General features: G+C 41.8%; 1 long non-coding RNA gene across 1 annotated transcript; it reads right to left on the bottom strand.

The window, feature by feature from the left end:
* Nucleotides 1-678: 678 nt before the first annotated feature.
* LOC123168461 (uncharacterized) lies at nt 679-1,971 on the bottom strand. Its single transcript, XR_006484359.1, has 3 exons — nt 1,750-1,971; nt 1,424-1,674; nt 679-844 (listed from the first exon to the last, which is right to left on the bottom strand). It is a non-coding gene; the product is annotated as an uncharacterized lncRNA (long non-coding RNA).
* Nucleotides 1,972-19,600: the final 17,629 nt, after the last annotated feature.

The raw sequence follows: 19,600 nt of genomic DNA on the forward strand, positions 1-19,600 counted from the left end.
GACGGGCGCCGGCGTCAGGGGCGCGGGGCGGCGCGGGATCTGGCTCCTCTTCCCCGATCCAGATGGGGAAGGGGAGAGAGGCGTGGGAGAGATTGAGGGGAGTGGGGATCGTGCAGTGGGGGGGAGTGGGAATCTGGCCTAGGGTTCGATGGAGTGGGGGGTTAGATATAGGAGGGATGGGCCGGCCGGCTGAGGGAGTGGCCGACTAGGCCGGCCCGTTGGGTCGGTTGGCCCGGGGGGCTTTTCTTTTTCATTAATTTTGTATTGTTGTTTTTTTCTCCTTTGGTTTAGCTTAGTTTCTTTCTTTTTTTAATCTAGTTCTATAAAAACTACAACTAGCACCTAAATTAGTATTTATAAATATACTACTGGCACATTCATTCTTATCCCAAAATAAAATAGTTTAATATTTTATAAAATTCAAAAGGCATTTATTTAATTGTTTTAACTACTGTTTTAATTATTTTAAAGCGTTTAATTACTTTATAAAGATGTGGATTCTCCACCATAATTACTTATGATTTATTTGACACATTTAGAAGATTTTAGTCTTGACATTTGAAAACTTTTATTGTTTGCTTGATTTGGAATTTGAATTCGAACCAGTTTCAAACTAACGCGAGATTATCAACAGTAACCGAGGTGACATGGCATCATTAGCAGGGAATTACTGTAGTCTAATTATCCGGGCGTCACAACATATCAAGCCAGGCATATATCATAGCATAAAACCACACATGCATAGCAGAATATAGGATGAGCATAATCAAAAGTGCAAACTTGCCTTGAACGCTGTTGTAGTACTCTAACGATTAATTCCGATCCGCTTCGCACTCCGGACAATCTATACGATTAACGAAGGCACCGATAAATAAACCATACTCACATAACACCACAATAAAGTAAACAATAATGAATTCAAATAAAAACTTAATTAACAGAACATATCAGTAGGTATATATTATCTACCTGCTAGTAGGGTCACAATGCAAAAAGAATCAACTAATTTGGATCAACGGTTTGAAAGATATGGCCTTCGGAACTTTTAATTCAAATTTAAACAAATTCCAATTTGAATAGTTCAAAAATGTGAAATTTTGGTTCTACTAGATGCTCGTGGTCAATATGAGTATGTAGGAAAAAGAATCGATGAATTTGGATATACGGATCTCAAGATATACCTAAATGAACATTTGATATGGAATCTGCCAAAATAAATTGTGCTAAAACAGATTTGTGGAAGAACTGCTGCGGCAACTGTGGATGTGCCACGTGGCACGTTTTCATTGGCTAGATACCGTTCGCTGCAGTGGCTAAAGAGCGGACGGCCACAACTTAACAAAAACGGTTCGGAAATAATAAAAATAGGCGATCTAATCTAGACGACCGTCGGAGAGACATCGGACGGTGCAGAGTGACTCACTGGAAAAGAACAGGAAGGAGGCGCCAGACTTGGGGAAGAAGAACCACGGCGTCTCGGACTTCGACGACGGCGATGGCTAAGGGGCTTGCTGGCGCTCGGGGATGAAGGAACGACGAGCAGAGAGAGGCGGTGAACTCGAAACCTTCCTCGGGAACGGCCGGGGCTTCTGCTAACGTCGGTGCGGTCCGGCTGGAGCGGCGACGGCGACTTCTTCTTCGGGCGGAGGTCCTTGTGCTCGTTCTAGTGCTCCCCTGCGAGAACTAGTAGGTGAGGAAGGGAGAGGAGGTCAAGGCGAAGACAACCGAGGGTAAGGGGGAACTGGGAACCTTCTGCGTCGACAGAAAAGACCGACGAAGGAGCTTCTGCGGTGGCGGACTCCGGCGAGATCCAAGGTTGAGCCAACGACGAGCTAGGGCACGGGAGTCCAAGGTTTTGCCAAAAATCTGTTGCGGAGGGATTGATGAACTTATATAGGGCGCCAACTCGCGCGTGGAGTCCAGGGATCAATCGAGTCGATCGATTCGACTTGGTCTGTGATTTAGTAATAGTGTTCGTGATGAACACGGTCGTTGGAAGAGATGACAAGTGGGACCCAAAGTCAGCGACAGAGAGGTGAGAGAGATAAAAAAACAAATACGAAAGGCTGCAGGGTGGCCTGTGGCTGCGGGGAAATGGGCCGGCCTGCTGACGTTGTGCTGCTGCTGCTGCTCTAGCGCACTAGGCGACAAACAGGAGTTGGGCGGCTGCTGGCCCATATGAACAGTAATATCTGCGACGATATACTGTACAGGAAAAGTTATCATGGCTAAAACTAAAATAACGTATAGATAACTAAAAACACCAGAACACACAAAAAATGTTACTACTAATATAGAATCCCGTGAACATTTTTAAAACACATATGCACTTTTGGAAAATAATTTTATGCAATAAAAACACATAAAAAGCAACATAATAACCACTATAAAACAATTTTGGGTTTCTATAAAGACAAAATAATTTAGGTAGACACCAGAATATATTCTTAGCGTTTTCCAAATATAATTAATTGGGGAGAAGTCATATTATCTCCACTTCAAATATATTGCCTTGAGTTGGAAAACACTTTAAATATTCAGAAAATTTAAATAAGCATAGAAATCATAATGGAAAAGAATGATCCTATTAACATTCCAAATCTGAAAATTTGGGATGTTACAATATCGGTATTTTCCTCGAAGCTATATTTTTATTCGTCACATAATATGTGTTTTGCTTGGAGCGTCTTGTATGATATGAGTCTTTACTTGTTTTATTTTGTGTTTTAAGTCATCAATCCTTGCTGGACACACTTATTTGAGAGAGCCAAAATTATGTCATGATTTGTTAGAATTGCTCTCTATGCTTCACTTAAATCTTTTATGAGCTATGGACTTGCTCTAGTGCTTCACTTATATTTTTTGAGCACGGTGTGCTTTAGTATTTTTTGAAGAAATGCTCTCTTGCTTCACTTAGATTTATATGAGAGTTAGTCAAATTTTCAAGAAATTCTCTCTTGCTTCACTTAAATTATTTTGAGAGAAAGAAAAAAATTATGCTCTTGATCTTCACTTATATTTGTTTGAGCTTATGAAAAGCAACACATGAAAATTAGTCCCAAGTGATAGATATCCAAGAAGGATATAATAAAACTTTCATGAAGATCATTTGGACAAAATAAACTTGGTTCTTATTAATAGTTTTGAGATATGATGATGTGATATGAGAGTTATGTTGATGAGTAATTATGCTTTAGTAAGAATATTGGTGTTAAGGTTTGTGATTCCCTATACAAGTACGAAAGTCAATAGTCATGCAATGAAATTATATCCTACTTATGGTGCTTTATTCGGTGTTAATTATGCTTAATTCTTGCTTATGAGATTATTCGTTTCTTGGTTGGTCGCTTCTCAATCTTTTGCTAGCCTTCATTTTGCACCAAGTATGATCTCTACTTGTGCATCCAAAATCCTTTAAACCAGTTTTGCCACATGAGTCCACTATATCTACCTATTTGCGGTATTCTTTTGCCGTTCCAAGCAAATTGCATGTGCCATCTCTAATTTTCAAAATAAACTTATCTTTTGTGTGTTTGTTTCGCTCGCGGAGCGGTGACGGGTGGCTAATATTTTCCATGCTGGATGTGTTATTCTCACGATGAGTGTTTATTCACTTGTCATTGCACGAGAGTACGACAAAGGTTTTAGGGATGCCCAGTCCCGAAATGCAAACATGAATTTACTTTATGTTGTCAAATAATAAATTCCTTGAAAAGTGTTGGTATGGAGGGCAACCGTGGATACGGCTAGCCATGGGAAGTGAAAGTATGGTGGAAAAAGGAATAAACTTTATTTCCTGTTTGGGAACCGCCTATGGCATATCTAGCATGGAAAGTGTTGGGAACTCTAAGTCGTTTTCGTTGGTGGGATGGATACACCTCCCAAAATGCTTTTATATCTAATTTTTTGCTTTGAGCTCTGGTACCTCTACAAATCCATACTTCCCTCTGCGAAGAGCCTTTCTTTTACTTTATGCAAATTTTATTTTTGAATTTGAGTCTCCATCTTCTCTTATAAAAGCACCAACTAGGAGGCAATATGATCGTACTTAAGTATTGGGTGTAACTAATATTCGAGTGTATTTCATGAATGGATCAATGGTTGAGCATGATGGGCTAGGGATAACTTATTTTAGCATTGATATTTTGAAAGACATGGTTGCTTGTTGATATGCTTGAGTATCTAAATTATTATGTCAAAACTAGACTATTGCTTTGAATCACATAAAAGTCCAATTGTCCATGCTATAAAGAAAAGAATTTGATATGGCATGTTAGGCAGCATTCCACATCAAAAATTCTGTTTTTATCACTTACCTACTTGAGGGCGAGTAGGAGTTAAGCTTGGGGATGCTGATATGTCTCCAACGTATCTATAATTTTTGATTGTTCCATGCTGTTATATTATCAATCTTGGATGTTTTATAATCATTTTATATCATTTTTTGGTACTAACCTATTGACATAGTGCCAAGTGCCAGTTGCTGTTTTTTGCATGTTTTTTTACATCATAGGAAATAAATACAAGACGGAGTCCAAATGCCATGAAACTTCATGGTGAATTTTTATGGGCCAGAAGGAACACAACGGGCCCTGGCTGTGCCTTGGGGTGCCCCGAGGGAGGCACAACCCACCAGGCGCGCCAGGAGGCCCACGCGCCCTGGTGGGTTGTGCCCACCTCGGGTGCCCCCCGGACCGCCTCTTTGCTCTATAAATACCCCAATATTCCAGAAACCCTAGGGGAGTCGACAAAATATTCATCCAGCCACCGCAGAGTCCAGAACCACCAGATCCAATCTAGACACCATCTCAGATGGGGTTCACCACCTCCATTGGTGCCTCTCCGATGATGCGTGAGTAGTTCTTTGTAGACCTTCGGGTCCGTAGTTAGTAGCTAGATGGCTTCCTCTCTCTCGCTGAATTATCAATACAATGGTCTCTTGGAGATCCATATGATGTAACTCTTTTGTGGTGTGTTTGTTGGGATCTGATGAACTTCGAGTTTATGATCAGTTATATCTTTTTATATCCATGAAAGTTATTTGACTTTCTTTGATCTCTTATATGCACGACCTCTTATAGCCTCGTATTTCTTCTCCGATATTTGGGTTTTGTTTGGCCAACTTGATCTATTTATCTTGCAATGGGAAGAGGTGCTTTGCAGTGGGTTCGATCTTACGGTGCTTGATCCCAGTGACAAAAAGGGAATCGACACGTATGTATCGTTGCTACTAAGGATAAAACAATGGGGTCTATCTCTACATAGATAGATCTTGTCTACATCATATCATCGTTCTTATTGCATTACTCCGATTCTCCATGAACTTAATACGCTGGATAGCGGTCGATGTGTGGAGTAATAATAGTAGATGCAGGCAGGAGTCGGTCTACTAATCTTGGACGTGATGCCTATATAATGATCATTGCCTGGATATCATAATAATCATTTGAAGTTCTATCAATTGGCCAACAGTAATTTGTTTACCCACCGTTTGCTATTTTTCTCGAGAGAAGCCACTAGTGAAATCTACGGCCCCGGGTCTTCTTTCTCATATTTGCCTTTGCGATCTACTTTTTCCTTGCATTTTTTCCAGGTCTATTAAACCAAAAATACAAAAATACTTTCCTGCACTCTATTTTATTTGTGATCTATTTATTCAATTTATTACAACTTTCTTCCGTCTGCACGCCGTTTCTGGCGCGTTACTCGAAAGGGATTGACAACCCCTTTAACACGTCGGGTTGCGAGGTGTTGTTATTTGTGTGCAGGGGCTGTTTACATTGTGTTGCTTGGTTCTCCTACTGGTTCGATAACCTTGGTTTCATTTCTGAGGGAAATACCTACCGCCGCTGTGTTGCATCAGCCCTTCCTCTTTGGGGAAATACCATCGTAGCTTCAAGCGACATCAGGGCACCGCTAGAACACACACCAACAATTATTAGCCGTGTGCGGTTCCCCCCTCCACAGATTACACCCTCGGTCATATTCTCGCGGTGCTTAGGTGAAGCCCTGAGCGGATCACTTCACCATCACCGTTGTGCTGACATAACTCATCCACTCCCTCGACACTTTGCTGGATCAAGAGTTGGAGGGACGTCATCGAGCTGAACGTGTGCAGAACTCGGAGGTGCCGTACGTTCGGTGCTTGATCTGTCGGAATGAGAAGAAGTTCGACTACATCAACCGCGTTGTCAAACACTGCCGCTTTCGGTCTACGAGGGTACATAGACACACTCTCCCCCTCTCGTTGCTATGCATATCCTAGATAGATCTTGTGTGAGCATAGGAAATTTTTGAAATTGCATGCTACATTTCCCAACAGTGGCATCCGAGCCAGGTCTATGCGTAGATGATATGCACGAGTAGAACACAAAGAGTTGTGGGCGGTGATAGTCATATTGCTTACCACCAACATCTTATTTTGATTCGGCGGTATTGTTGGATGAAGCGGCCCGGACCAACCTTACATGACCACGTTCATGAGACCGGTTCCACCGACAGACATGCAACCAGTTGTGCATAAAGGTGGCTAGCGGGTGTCTGTTTCTCCAACTTTAATTGAATCAAATTTGACCACGGCCGGTCCTTGTTGAAGGTGAAAACAACAAACTTGACGAAACACCATTGTGGTTTTGATGCGTAGGTAAGAACGGTTCTTACTAGAAGCCCGTAGCAGCCACGTAAAACATGCAACAACAAAGTAGAGGACGTCTCACTTGTTTTTGCAGGGCATGTTGTGATGTGATATGGTCAAGACATGACGTGATATACGTTATTGTATGAGATGATCATGTTTTGTAAAAGTTATCGGCAACTGGCACGAGCCTTATGGTTGTCACTTTATGGTATGAAATGCAAACGCCATGTAATTGCTTTACTTTATCACTACGCGTTAGCGATAGTTGTAGAGGCAATAGTTGGCGAGACGACCACGACGCTATGATGGAGATCAAGGTGTCAAGCTAGTGACGATGGAGATCATGAAGGTGCTTTGGAGATGGAGATCAAAAGCACAAGATGATGATGGCCATATCATGTCACATATTTTTGATTGCATGTGATGTTTATCTTTTATATGCATCTTATTTTGCTTAGTACGGCGGTAGCATTCTAAGATGATTCCTTAACTAAATTTCAAGGTATAAGTGTTCTCCATGAGTATGCACCGTTGCCAAAGTTCTTCGTGCTGAGACACCATGCATGTACAAACATGGCCTCGAAACACTAGAGACCGAAAGGTCGAACGTGAATCATATAGTAGATATGATCAACATAGAGATGTTCACCATTGATGACTACTCCATCTCACGTGATGATCGGACATGGTTTAGTTGATTTGGATCACGTATCGTTTAGATGACTCGAGGGATGTCTATCTAAGTGGGAGTTCTTAAGTAATTTGATTAATTGAACTTTAATTTATCATGAACTGACTCCTGATAGTATTTGCAAATTATGTTGTAGATCAATAGCTCACGTTGTAGCTCCCCAATGTTTTTGATATGTTCCTAGAGAAAAATAAGTTGAATGATGATAGTAGCAATGATGCGGACTGGGTCCGTGATCTGAGGATTATCCTCATTGCTCCATGATACGTCTCCATCGTATCTACTTTTCCAAACACTTTTGCCCTTGTTTTGGACTCTAACTTGTATGATTTGAATGGAACTAACCCGGACTGACGCTGTTTTCAGCAGAATTGCCATGGTGTTATTTTTGTGCATAAATAAAAGTTCTCAGAATATCCTGAAACTTCACGGAGAATATTTTTGGAATTAATAAAAAATACCGGCAAAAGAATCAAGGCCGGGGGCCCACACCCTGTCCACGAGGGTGGGGGGCGCGCCCCCTGCCTCGTGGGCCCCCTGGTGCTACACCGACCTCAACTCCAACTCTATATATTCACGTTCGGGGAGAAAAAAATCAGAGAGAAGGATTCATTGCGTTTTACGATACGGAGCCGCCGCCAAGCCCTAATCTCTCTCAGGAGGGCTGTTCTGGAGTCCGTTCGGGGCTCCAGAGAGGGGAATCCGTCGCCATCATCATCATCAACCTTCCTCCATCACCAATTTCATGATGCTCACCGCCGTGCGTGAGTAATTCCATCGTAGTCTTGCTGGACGGTGATGGGTTGGATGAGATTTACCATGTAATCGAGTTAGTTTTGTTAGGGTTTGATCCCTAGTATCCACTATGTTCTGAGATTGATGTTGCTATGACTTTGCTATGCTTAATGCTTGTCACTAGGGCCCGAGTGCCATGATTTCAGATCTGAACCTATTATGTTTCCATGAATATATTTGAGTTCTTGATCCTATCTTGCAAGTTTATAGTCACCTATTATGTGTTACGATCCGTTAACCCTGAAGTGACAATAATCGGGATACTTACCGGTGATGACCGTAGTTTGAGGAGTTCATGTATTCACTAAGTGTTAATGCTTTGGTCCAGTAATCTATTAAAAGGAGGCCTTAATATCCCTTAGTTTCCAATAGGACCCCGCTGCCATGGGAGGGTAGGACAAAAGATGTCATGCAAGTTCTTTTTCATAAGCACGTATGACTATACTCAGAATACATGCCTACATTACGTTGATGAACTGGAGCTAGTTCTGTGTCACCCTAGGTTATAACTATTGCATGAGGAATCACATCCGACATAATTCTCCATCACCGATCCAATGCCTACGAGCTTTTCACGTATTGCTCTTTGTTTAGTTACTTTTCCGTTGTCACTGTTACAATTACTACAAAACTACTACTGTTACTTTTGCCACCGTTACCGTTACTTCCATACTACTTTGCTACTAAATACTTTGCTGCAGATATTAAGTTATCCAGGTGTGGTTGAATTGACAACTGAACTGTTAATACTTGAGAATATTCTTTGGCTCCCCTTGTGTTGAATCAATAAATTTGGGTTGAATACTCTACCCTCGAAAACTTTTGCGATCCCCTATACTTGTGGGTTATCAAGACTATTTTCTGGCACCGTTGCCGGGGAGCATAGCTCTATTCTTTGAGTCACTTGGGATTTATATCTGCTGATCACTATGTGGAACTTGAAAGACGAAAGAACTAAGATTTTCCCTCAACTACGAGGGGAGGTAAGGAACTGCCATCTAGCACTGCACTTGATTCACCTTCTGTTTTGAGTAAACTTGCGACACCTAAACCTGCTTCTGCTATTAATTATGATATGTCGCATGTTATTGATGATGCCACTTCTGCTATGCATGATGCTTATGATGAAACTACTTCTATGCTTGATACTACTGTGCCACTAGGTGAATTTCTTGATGAACAACTTGCTAGGGCTAGAGAGAATGAAATTATTGAAACTGATAATATTGATGAAAGTGATGATGAAGATTCTCCCCCTAGATATGAATTGCTTGTTGTCCCTGAGGGTTATGTTATGGATGAAGAAACTGCTAGAGACTTTCTTGCTTGCAATGATAGAATGATCTTAAGAATTATTAGCTAAGCTGAAAGAAAAATCTTTGAATGCTAGAATGAAATATGACCTTGCTTTTGCTACTTCACCTATCTGTGTTACTGATAAGGATTATGATTTCTCTGTTGATCCTGAGATAATTACTTTGGTTGAATCTGATCCTTTTTATGGCTATGAATCTGAAACTGTTGTGGCACATCTTAATAAATTAAATGATATAGCCGCCCTGTTCACTAATGATGGGAAAACTCGCTACTACTATATCCTTAAATTATTCCCGTTCTCATTAAAGGGTGATGCTAAAATATGGTTTAATTCTCTTGATCATGGTTGTGTGCGTAGTCCCCAGGATATGATTTATTACTTCTCTGCTAAATATTTCCCCACTCATAAGAAACAAGCTGCTTTAAGGGAAATATATAACTTTGTGCAAATTGAGGAAGAGAGTCTCCCACAAGCTTGGGGTAGGCTTCTCCAATTACATAATGCTTTGCCTGATCATCCTCTCAAGAAAAATGAAATACTTGATATCTTTTATAATGGACTAACCGATGCTTCTAGAGACCACCTGGATAGTTGTGCTGGTTGTGTTTTTAGGGAAAGAACTGTTGATCAAGCTGAATTGCTATTGAATAATATGTTGACTAATGAAAATAATTGGACACTTCCTGAGCCAACTCCTAAGCAAACTCCGAAGAAAAGGGGTATTCTATTTCTCAGTCCTGAAGATATGCAAGAGGCAAAGAAATCTATGAAAGAAAAGGGTATTAAAGCTGATGATGTTAAGAATTTACCTCCTATTGAAGAAATACATGGTCTTAATTTGTCGCCTGTTGAAGGCATACATGGTCTTCATAACCCGACACAGGTAGTAAAGGTAAATTCTCTCTATAGATTTCATGAAGGTGATATTCCTCGTTATAAGGCTGCTAGCCAATGCTTAGATGAGTTCGATAATTTTATAGTTAAACAAGAAAACTTCAATGCTTATGTTGGTAGACAATTGAAACGCAATGCTTATATGATTGAACACTTGAGTGATTATATGTCTAGAGTTAAAGGTGAACTTAAACTCATTAGTAAACATGCTTCTATGGTTACCACTCAAGTAGAACAAGTGCTTAAAGCTCAAAATGATTTGCTCAATGAATTAAATAATAAGAGGAATGATAATGTTGTTAGAGTTATGACTAGAGTGGGTAAAATGACTCAGGAACCTTTGTATCCTGAGGGCCACCCTAAGAGAAATGAGCAAGATTCTCAGAGAACTAATGTTGATGCACCTAGTCCTTCTAAAAAGAAGAAAAAGAAAAATGATAGGACTTTGCACGCTTCTAGTGAACCTGTTATTGACACACGTGATAATCCCAATGATATTTCTATTTCTAATGCTGAAACACAATCTGGTGATGAACATGAACCTAGTGATAATGTTAATAATGATGTTCATGTTGATGCTCAACCTAGTAATGACAATGATGTAGAGATTGAACCTGCTGTTGATCTTGATAACCCACAATCAAAGAATCAGCGTTATGATAAGAGAGACTTCGTTGCTAGGAAGTACGTTAAAGAAAGAGAACCATGGGTTCGGAAACTCATGCCCTTTCCTCCCAAACCATCCAAGAAAAAGGATGATGAGGATTTTGAGCGCTTTGATGAAATGATTAGACCTATCTTTTTGCGTATGCGTTTTACTGATATGCTTAAAATGAATCCTTATGCTAAGTACATGAAGGATATTGTTACAAATAAAAGAAATATACCGGAAGCTGAAATTTCCACCATGCTTGCAAATTATACTTTTAAACGTGGAATACCTAAGAAACTAGGAGATCCAGGAGTACCAACTATACCATGCTCCATTGAAAGAAACTATGTTAAAACTGCTTTATGTGATCTTGGAGCCGGTGTTAGTGTTATGCCTCTCTCTTTATATCGTAGACTTGATTTGAATAAGTTGACACCTACTGAAATATCTTTGCAAATGGCCGATAAATCAACTGCTATACCTGTCGGTATTTGTGAGGATGTGCCTGTTGTGGTTGCAAACGTTACTATTTTAACGGACTTTGTTATTCTTGATATTCCCGAGGATGATAGTATGTCGATTATCCTTGGTAGACCCTTTTTGAATACTGCAGGGGCTGTTATTGATTGCAACAAAGGCAATGTCACTTTTCATGTGAATGGTAATGAGCATACGGTACACTTTCCGAGGAAACAACCTCAGGTCCACAGTATTAATTCTATTGGAAAAATTTCAACTACTACTATTGGAGGTTTTGAATTTCCTCTTCCTACTGTCAAGAAGAAATATGATATTCTTATTGTTGGGGATGTGCATATCCCCGTTGAGGTAACCTAGTGTTATTCAAAATTTCTCCGGTTCCATGTTATTCGAAAAGAGTTTGTTAACAAGACTTGATCAACCTTGTTAGTGGATTCCTTTTGATGAGCATGAGATGGATGAAGTTAGAAAGCAGAACCTTCTGTACCCTCCTTTTACTTTCTGTTATTCAGATTAAATAAAGCAAAAATAGTATATTTTGTCTGTTTTCTGAATTATCCGTGCAATAAAAAATACCCCGAAAATAAAAGTTCTCCAAATGCCCCGAAAATAAAATATGATTTTTTCTAGAATATTTGAGAATATCTGGCACTGAGAACACATTAGGGGAGCAAGCACGTGGCCACGAGGGTCCAGGGCGCGCCCACCCCCTGGGCGCGCCCCCTGCCTCGTGGGCCCCTGGTGGGCCCCCTCCACTTATTCCAGCCACCACACACTCCTTCTTCCTCCCAAAAAAATCACCAACCAGCTCAAGCACGAGTTCTTGCTCATCTCGCTATGATTTTCGATCTCCTTTCTCAAAGCTCCACTCACAAAACTGCTTTGGGGGATTGTTCTTCGGTATGTGACTCCTCCAATGGTCCAATTAGTTTTTCTTCTAGTGCTTTATTCATTGCAAATTTTTGCTACTTAGGTGACCCTGTTCTTGAGCTTGCATGTCAAATCTATATGGTCCCAAGTAGTTCTAATGCATGATATAGTTTCTAGGCACTTGTGGGAGTAGTTGCTATCAATTTTGCTGAGTTTGGTTCACTTTTATTTTGAGTTACTAAAAATTTCATAAATTTTTCAGAGGAAGAAATATGTTTAGGAAAATGTACCAAGGTGGTTCTTCAAGGAAGCAAGGACCCAGGCCTGCAATACGTGAGCCGGACCATGAACCACCAAGAGAAGCTCAAGTGCGGCCTTGTGAATGGCCGTCAGAAGATTTCACTGTTCGAGCAGGAATCAAGGAGGAATTTGACGCATATGTGCGTAATGCTGAACTCGAGGGCTTCATGCTAGATAAGTGCCCTCAGTATTATCACCTAACTGATTCCTTCGTGAGAAGGTTCAAATTTTCATCTTCACGCAATTCTCACACTGTCCTATTTGATATCTATGGTAAATCTTATACTATGGACTTAGAGGATTTTAATACTGCTTGTAAACTTCCACAGTGGGGTAGTGCGAGTGAACCTCGCAAATCTGAGTTTAAGGATTTCCTTGCTAGTATCACCGTGGGGGAATCTAGGGAAATAACACAAGCTACCATAGGGAGCATTCATTTTCCTGCTATACATTATTTTGCTCTCTTTATAGGTAGATGCATAAACGGTAAGGATGAGGCATGTCACATGTGTGTTCCTGACCTTAGTGTTCTCAAGAGTGCTGTTTTAGGAGATAAACAATATAACTTGGGGGCCATTGTTGCACGAAGGTTGCATAATAATGGTTTAAGTGGAGACTTGTTTGGTGGAAGTTATGCAACCCATGTGGCTAATTTTCTTGAGATACCCATAGATGAAAATGATATGGAATCGCCTCCCACTTATCTAGATTATAATGCTATGGTTCACCATCAGTTTATTGAGAGGAATGAACAACCTCTCCAGTACCGACTAATGTTTGACAGGCGCCGCATTTTCCATGTTGCTCTCCCTGCTCCTACTTTCTTTGACTTTCAGACAAAAGGGAGATATATTATAACCAGGGAGGAGGCGAACGAGTATAAGAGGAGGACTGAGGCAGGTCGCCTCCAAGCGGTAGCTCATGAGGCAATAGCTGCTGCATCACAGTACGACCCCAGCTACAACTTTGGATATCCGCTAGGCCAGCCGTGGCCATAGACCAACTTAGGCCAAAAGCCTAAGCTTGGGGGAGTACGTATGTCTCACCGACATTACATTCATGTTCACACACTCATGCTAGTTGTCGGTGCTCATACTTTTTCATTGTAATATCCATACTAGTTTGTTTTCTTTTTTTTCTTGTGTGTTTGAAAAACCTTAAGAAAAACAAAAAAAATTAGTTGTAGCTTTTAGCTAGTTTACTTTTCATGCCCGTAGTAGTAGTAATTAAAAGAAAACCCAAAAAAATTCTCGTTCTTCTTTTGCTTGTTGGGAGCTTTCCTGTGTAAATAGTTTTATTTCTTTTCTTGTTCTTTGGGGGTCGAGAGGAGAAGACCATAATGAAAATGTTGAAGTGGCTCTTATATGCATTATTGTTGATTTAACCAAGAGCCCATATTATCTTGTCTTCTCCTTTGTATTAAATGCTTGTAGATTCCAGCTTAGTCCAATGCACATGCACTATTATTATTATTCACATCGTTCAGTCGTGCAAGTGAAAGGCAATAATGACGATATATGATGGACTGATTGAGATGAGAGAAGCTGGTATGAACTCGACCTCTCTTGTTTTTGTAAATATGATTAGTTCATCGTTCCTGATTCATCCCATTATGAGTGAACATGTTTGCAATGACAATTAGAGATTATAGTTGCTTATGCCATGCTTAATTTTCTAGGAGTTTATAATGGTTTACCTTGCGTGCCAACATGCTATTAAAATGGTTGTGATGTGGTATGATAGGGTGGTATCCTCCTTTGAATGATTCAAGTGGCTCGACTTGGCACATGTTCACACATGAAGCTGAAACAAAATCAGCATAGCCTTCACGATATTTATGTTCATGGTGGATTATATCCTACTCATGCTTGTACTCAATGTTTATTAATTTTAATGGATGTTCATGACTGTTGTCGCTCTCTAGTTGGTCGCTTCCTAGTCTTTTTCTAGCCTTCACTTGTACTAAGTGGGAATACTGCTTGTGCATCCACTTCCATAAACCCCAAAGTTATTCCATATGAGTCCACCATACCTTCCTATATGCGGTATCTACCTGCCGTTCCAAGTAAATTTGTATGTGCCAAACTCTAAACCTTCAAATGAAATTCTGTTTTGTATGCTCGAATAGCTCATGTATCAACTAGGGCTGTCCTTATCTTCCATTCTAGGCGGGTTATTCTCAAGAGGAGTGGACTCCGCTCCTCACTCACGAGAAAATGGCTGGTCACCGGGATGCCCAGTCCCATGCTTTATGCAAACTAAATCAAAATAATTGCAAACAAAACTCCCCCGGGGCTGTTGCTAATTGGAGGCACTCGTTGTTTCGAGCAAGCCATGGATTGATGCTTGTTGGTGGAGGGGGAGTATAAACTTTACCATTCTGTTTGGGAACCGCCTATAATGTGTGTAGCATGGAAGATATCGCCATCTCTTGGTTGTTATGTTGACAATGAAAGTATGCCGCTCAAAATATTATTTATCTCTGCTTTAAAATCGAGCTCTGGCACCTCTACAAATCCCTGCTTCCCTCTGTGAAGGGCCTATCTATTTACTTTCATGTTGAGTCATCACCCTCTTATTAAAAAGCACTAGCTAGAGAGCGCTGCTGTCATTTGCATCCATTACTATTAATTTATATTGGGTATGACTATGATTGGATCTCTTTTACCATGAATTACAATGTCTAGTCAGTCCTTGATCTTTAAAGGTGCTCTGCATTTATGTTTTGCGGTCTCAGAAAGGGCTAGCGAGATACCATCTTATTATATCATATTATGATTGTTTTGAGAAAGTGTTGTCATTCGAGATTTATCATTATTGCTTGTAGTTGATTATGCCATTGATATGAGTAAACATGAGACCTAAATGTTATTGCGAATATGGTTAGTTCATATCTTTGCTGAAAACTTGAATGCTGGCTTTACATATTTACAACAACAAGAGCAAACAGAGTTTGTAAAAGTTTTTCTTTATCACTTTCAGTTTGTCAACTGAATTGCTTGAGGACAAGCAAAGGATTAAACTTGGGGGAGTTGATACGTCTCCATCGTATCTACTTTTCCAAACACTTTTGCCCTTGTTTTGGACTCTAACTTGCATGATTTGAATGGAACTAACCCGGAACGACGCTGTTATCAGCAGAATTGCCATGGTGTTATTTTTGTGCATAAATAAAAGTTCTCGGAATTACCTGAAACTTCACGGAGAATATTTTTGGAATTAATAAAAAATACTAGCGAAAGAATCAAGGCCAGGGGGCCCACACCCTGTCCACGAGGGTGGGGGGCGCGCCTCCTGCCTCGTGGGCCCCTGGTGCTCCACCGACCTCAACTCCAACTCTATATATTCACGTTCGGGGAGAAAAAAAATCAGAGAGAAGGATTCATCGCGTTTTATGATACGGAGCCGCCGCCAAGCCCTAATCTCTCTCGGGAGGGCTGATCTGGAGTCCGTTCGGGGCTCCGGAGAGGGGAATCTGTCGCCATCGTCATCATCAACCTTCCTCCATCACCAATTTCATGATGCTCACTGCCGTGCGTGAGTAATTCCATCGTAGGCTTGCTGGACGGTGATGGGTTGGATGAGATTTACCATGTAATCGAGTTAGTTTTGTTAGGGTTTGATCCCTAGTATCCACTATGTTCTGAGATTGATGTTGCTATGACTTTGCTATGCTTAATGCTTGTCACTAGGGCCCGATTGCCATGATTGCAGATCTGAACCTATTATGTTTCCATGAATATATGTGAGTTCTTGATCCTATCTTGCAAGTCTATAGTCACCTATTATGTGTTATGATCCGTTAACCCCGAAGTGACAATAATCGGGATACTTACCGGTGATGACCGTAGTTTGAGGAGTTCATGTATTCACTAAGTGTTAATGCTTTGGTCCGGTACTCTATTAAAAGGAGGCCTTAATATCCCTTAGTTTCCAATAGGACCCCGCTGCCACGGGAGGGTAGGACAAAAGATGTCATGCAAGTTCTTTTCCATAAGCACGTATGACTATATTCGGAATACATGCCTACATTACATTGATGAACTGGAGCTAGTTCTGTGTCACCCTAGGTTATAACTATTGCATGAGGAATCACATCCGACATAATTCTCCATCACCGATCCAATGTCTACGAGCTTTTCCGTTGTTACTTTTCCGTTATCATTGTTACAATTACTACAAAACTACTACTGTTACTTTTGCCACCGTTACCGTTACTTCCAGACTACTTTGCTAGTAAATACTTTGCTGCAGATATTAAGTTATCCAGGTGTGGTTGAATTGACAACTCAAATGCTAATACTTGAGAATATTCTTTGGCTCCCCTTGTGTCGAATCAATAAATTTGGGTTGAATACTCTACCCTCGAAAACTGTTGCGATCCCCTATACTTGTGGGTTGTCACTGCACAGAAGAATTATGTCCTTGATGCACCGCTAGGTGACATACCGATTGCAGGAGCAGATGCAAACGTTATGAACGTTTGACAAGCTTGATATGATGACTACTTGATAGTTTAGTGCGCCATGCTTTACGGCTTAGAACCGGGACTTAAAAAATGTTTTGAATGCCATGAAGCATATGAGATGTTCCAAGAGCTGAAGTTGGTATTTCAGACTCATGCCCGTGTCGAGAGGTATGAGACCTCTAACTAGTACTTTGCCTACAAGATGGAGAAGAATAGCTCAGTTAGTGAGCATGTACTGAGAATGTCTGAGTACAACAATCGCTTGAATCAAGTGGGAGTTAATCTTCCAGATAAGATAGTTGTTGACAGAGTTCTCTAGTCACCATCACCAAGCTACTAGAACTTCGTGATGAACTATAATATGTAAGGGATGACGAAAATGACTCCTGAGCTCTTTGCGATGCTGAAATCAGCGAAGGTAGAAATCAAGAAATAACATCAAGTGTTGATGGTTGACAAGACCACTAGTTTCAAGTAAAAGGGCAAAGGGAAAGAAAGGAAACGTCAAGAAGAATGGCAAGCAAGTTGCCACTCTCGTGAAGAAGCCCAAAGCTGGACCTAAGCGTGAAACTGAGTGCTTCTACTGCAAAGGGAATGGTCAATAGAAACAGAACTACCCCAAATACTTGGCGGATAAGAAGGATGGCAAAGTGAAAAAGTATATTTGGTATACATGTTATTGATGTGTACTTTACTAGTGTTCATAGTAACCCCGGGGTATTGGATACTGGTTCAGTTGCTAAGATTAGTAACTAAAAATAGGAGTTACAAAATTAATAGAGACTAGTTAAGGGCGAGGTGATGATGTGTGTTGGAAGTCATTCCAAGGTTGATAAGATCACCATCGCACACTCCCTCTACCTTCGGGATTAGTGTTGGACATAAATAAATGTTATTTTGTGTTAGCGTTGAGCATGAATATGATTGGATCATGTTTATTGCAATACAGTTATTCATTTAAATTAGAGAATAATTGTTGTTGTATTTACATGAATAAAACCTTCTATCACTACTGGAATCAGCAGATTTGCCGTCTACCGACCCTTTGCCGTCAGATAGCGGACGGCAAAGAGGCAGCGGACGACAACGGAAGGCTTTGCCATCAGCATATCTTTGCCGTCGGCTAGCTGACGGCAAAGACGCTTTGCCGTCTGCTAGCTGACGGCAAAGAGGATGGGTGGCGGGCTTACGAGGACGACCTAACGGCCATTTTCTTTGCCGTCTGCTGGCGGACGGCAAAACTTCTTTGCCGTCAGCCAGCAGATGGCAAAGAAATGGACGTTACGTCGTCCGTTTCCCCCGGCCCCACCCCACTAGGTACGCTCTTTGTCGTCTGCTAGCAGACGACAAAGAGCTGTGACCTACTAGCAGAAAAGGGGCCGCGCCTACGCCCGTGCCCCCCTCTCTGATCTGTCTGTCCCCTGCCCGAGCCGCCGCCACCCCTCACCCTTGCCGCCGCCCTAACCCGCGCCGCCACCCCCGTCGCCGGCCGCCCCGCGCCACCCCCGTCGCCGGCCACCCCGCACCGCCCCGCCCCGGCCCCGTGCCTGAGCCGCCGCCGCCCCGCGCCATCCTCGTCGCGGGCCACCCCACCCCGCACCGCCCCGACCCCGTCCCGAGCCGTCGCTGCCCGGCCGCGCCGCCGCCCGCCCCGCCCCGCCCGCCCAGCCGAGCCGCCGCCGCCGCCCACGCTGCCCCGCCCGCCCGGCCGCACCGCCCCCGTCCCGAGCCGCCGCCGCCCGGCCGCACTGCACGGCCCCACCCCGCCGCCGCCCTGCCCCTCATCGTGGTGAGTTTTTCTTCTTCCGTTTTTTAGATTTAGTTTATGTTTGTTTAGTTTAGGTTAATTAGGTTAGTTTAGTTTAGGTTAGTTTAGGTTATTTTAGGTTAGTTTAGTTTATTTTAGGTTACATTTAGTTTATAGTTTTGTTTATTTTTTTCCTGTTTTTAAGAATAATCAAGAAAGATGAAAGAAAAAGAAAAAGAAGAAGAGGAAGAAGAAGAAGAAGAAAAAAGAACAATAAGTAGTAGAAGAAGAAAAAGATGAAAAAAAGAAGTAGAAGTTGAAGATGAAAAAAAGAAGTAGGAAAAGGGGGCGCCCGGGGACGAGCGGGTTAATTAGGGGGTTCCTCGGTGTCGATGGAACCCTAAATAGCAAGTATCGTCGGTGCGAGATACATGTGGCCATCGGTGTCGAACACTACATCCATGTACGACAAGTGACGCCGACGTCCTGCGTCCCAAAGCAACTGTTCTCGGCGTCGATGGTGGTCGAACACCATCGCGAATTTGTCTGGCAGCCTCTGCGATGATGATTAAAAGGCAAGTGTTGAAACTTGAAACACCCAAACTGACTCAAGTCGGTTTGGTTGTTTGAAATTTCAAAACTTGGCTTTAATCCTCATCGCAGAGGCTGCCAGACAAATTCGCGATGGTGTTCGACCGTCATCGGCCACCAGAACTATTGTTGCGGGACGCTGGGCGCCGGCTTCACT

Source organism: Triticum aestivum, chromosome 1D (genome assembly GCF_018294505.1).
Source record: "Triticum aestivum cultivar Chinese Spring chromosome 1D, IWGSC CS RefSeq v2.1, whole genome shotgun sequence".
Lineage (NCBI taxonomy): Eukaryota > Viridiplantae > Streptophyta > Magnoliopsida > Poales > Poaceae > Triticum > Triticum aestivum.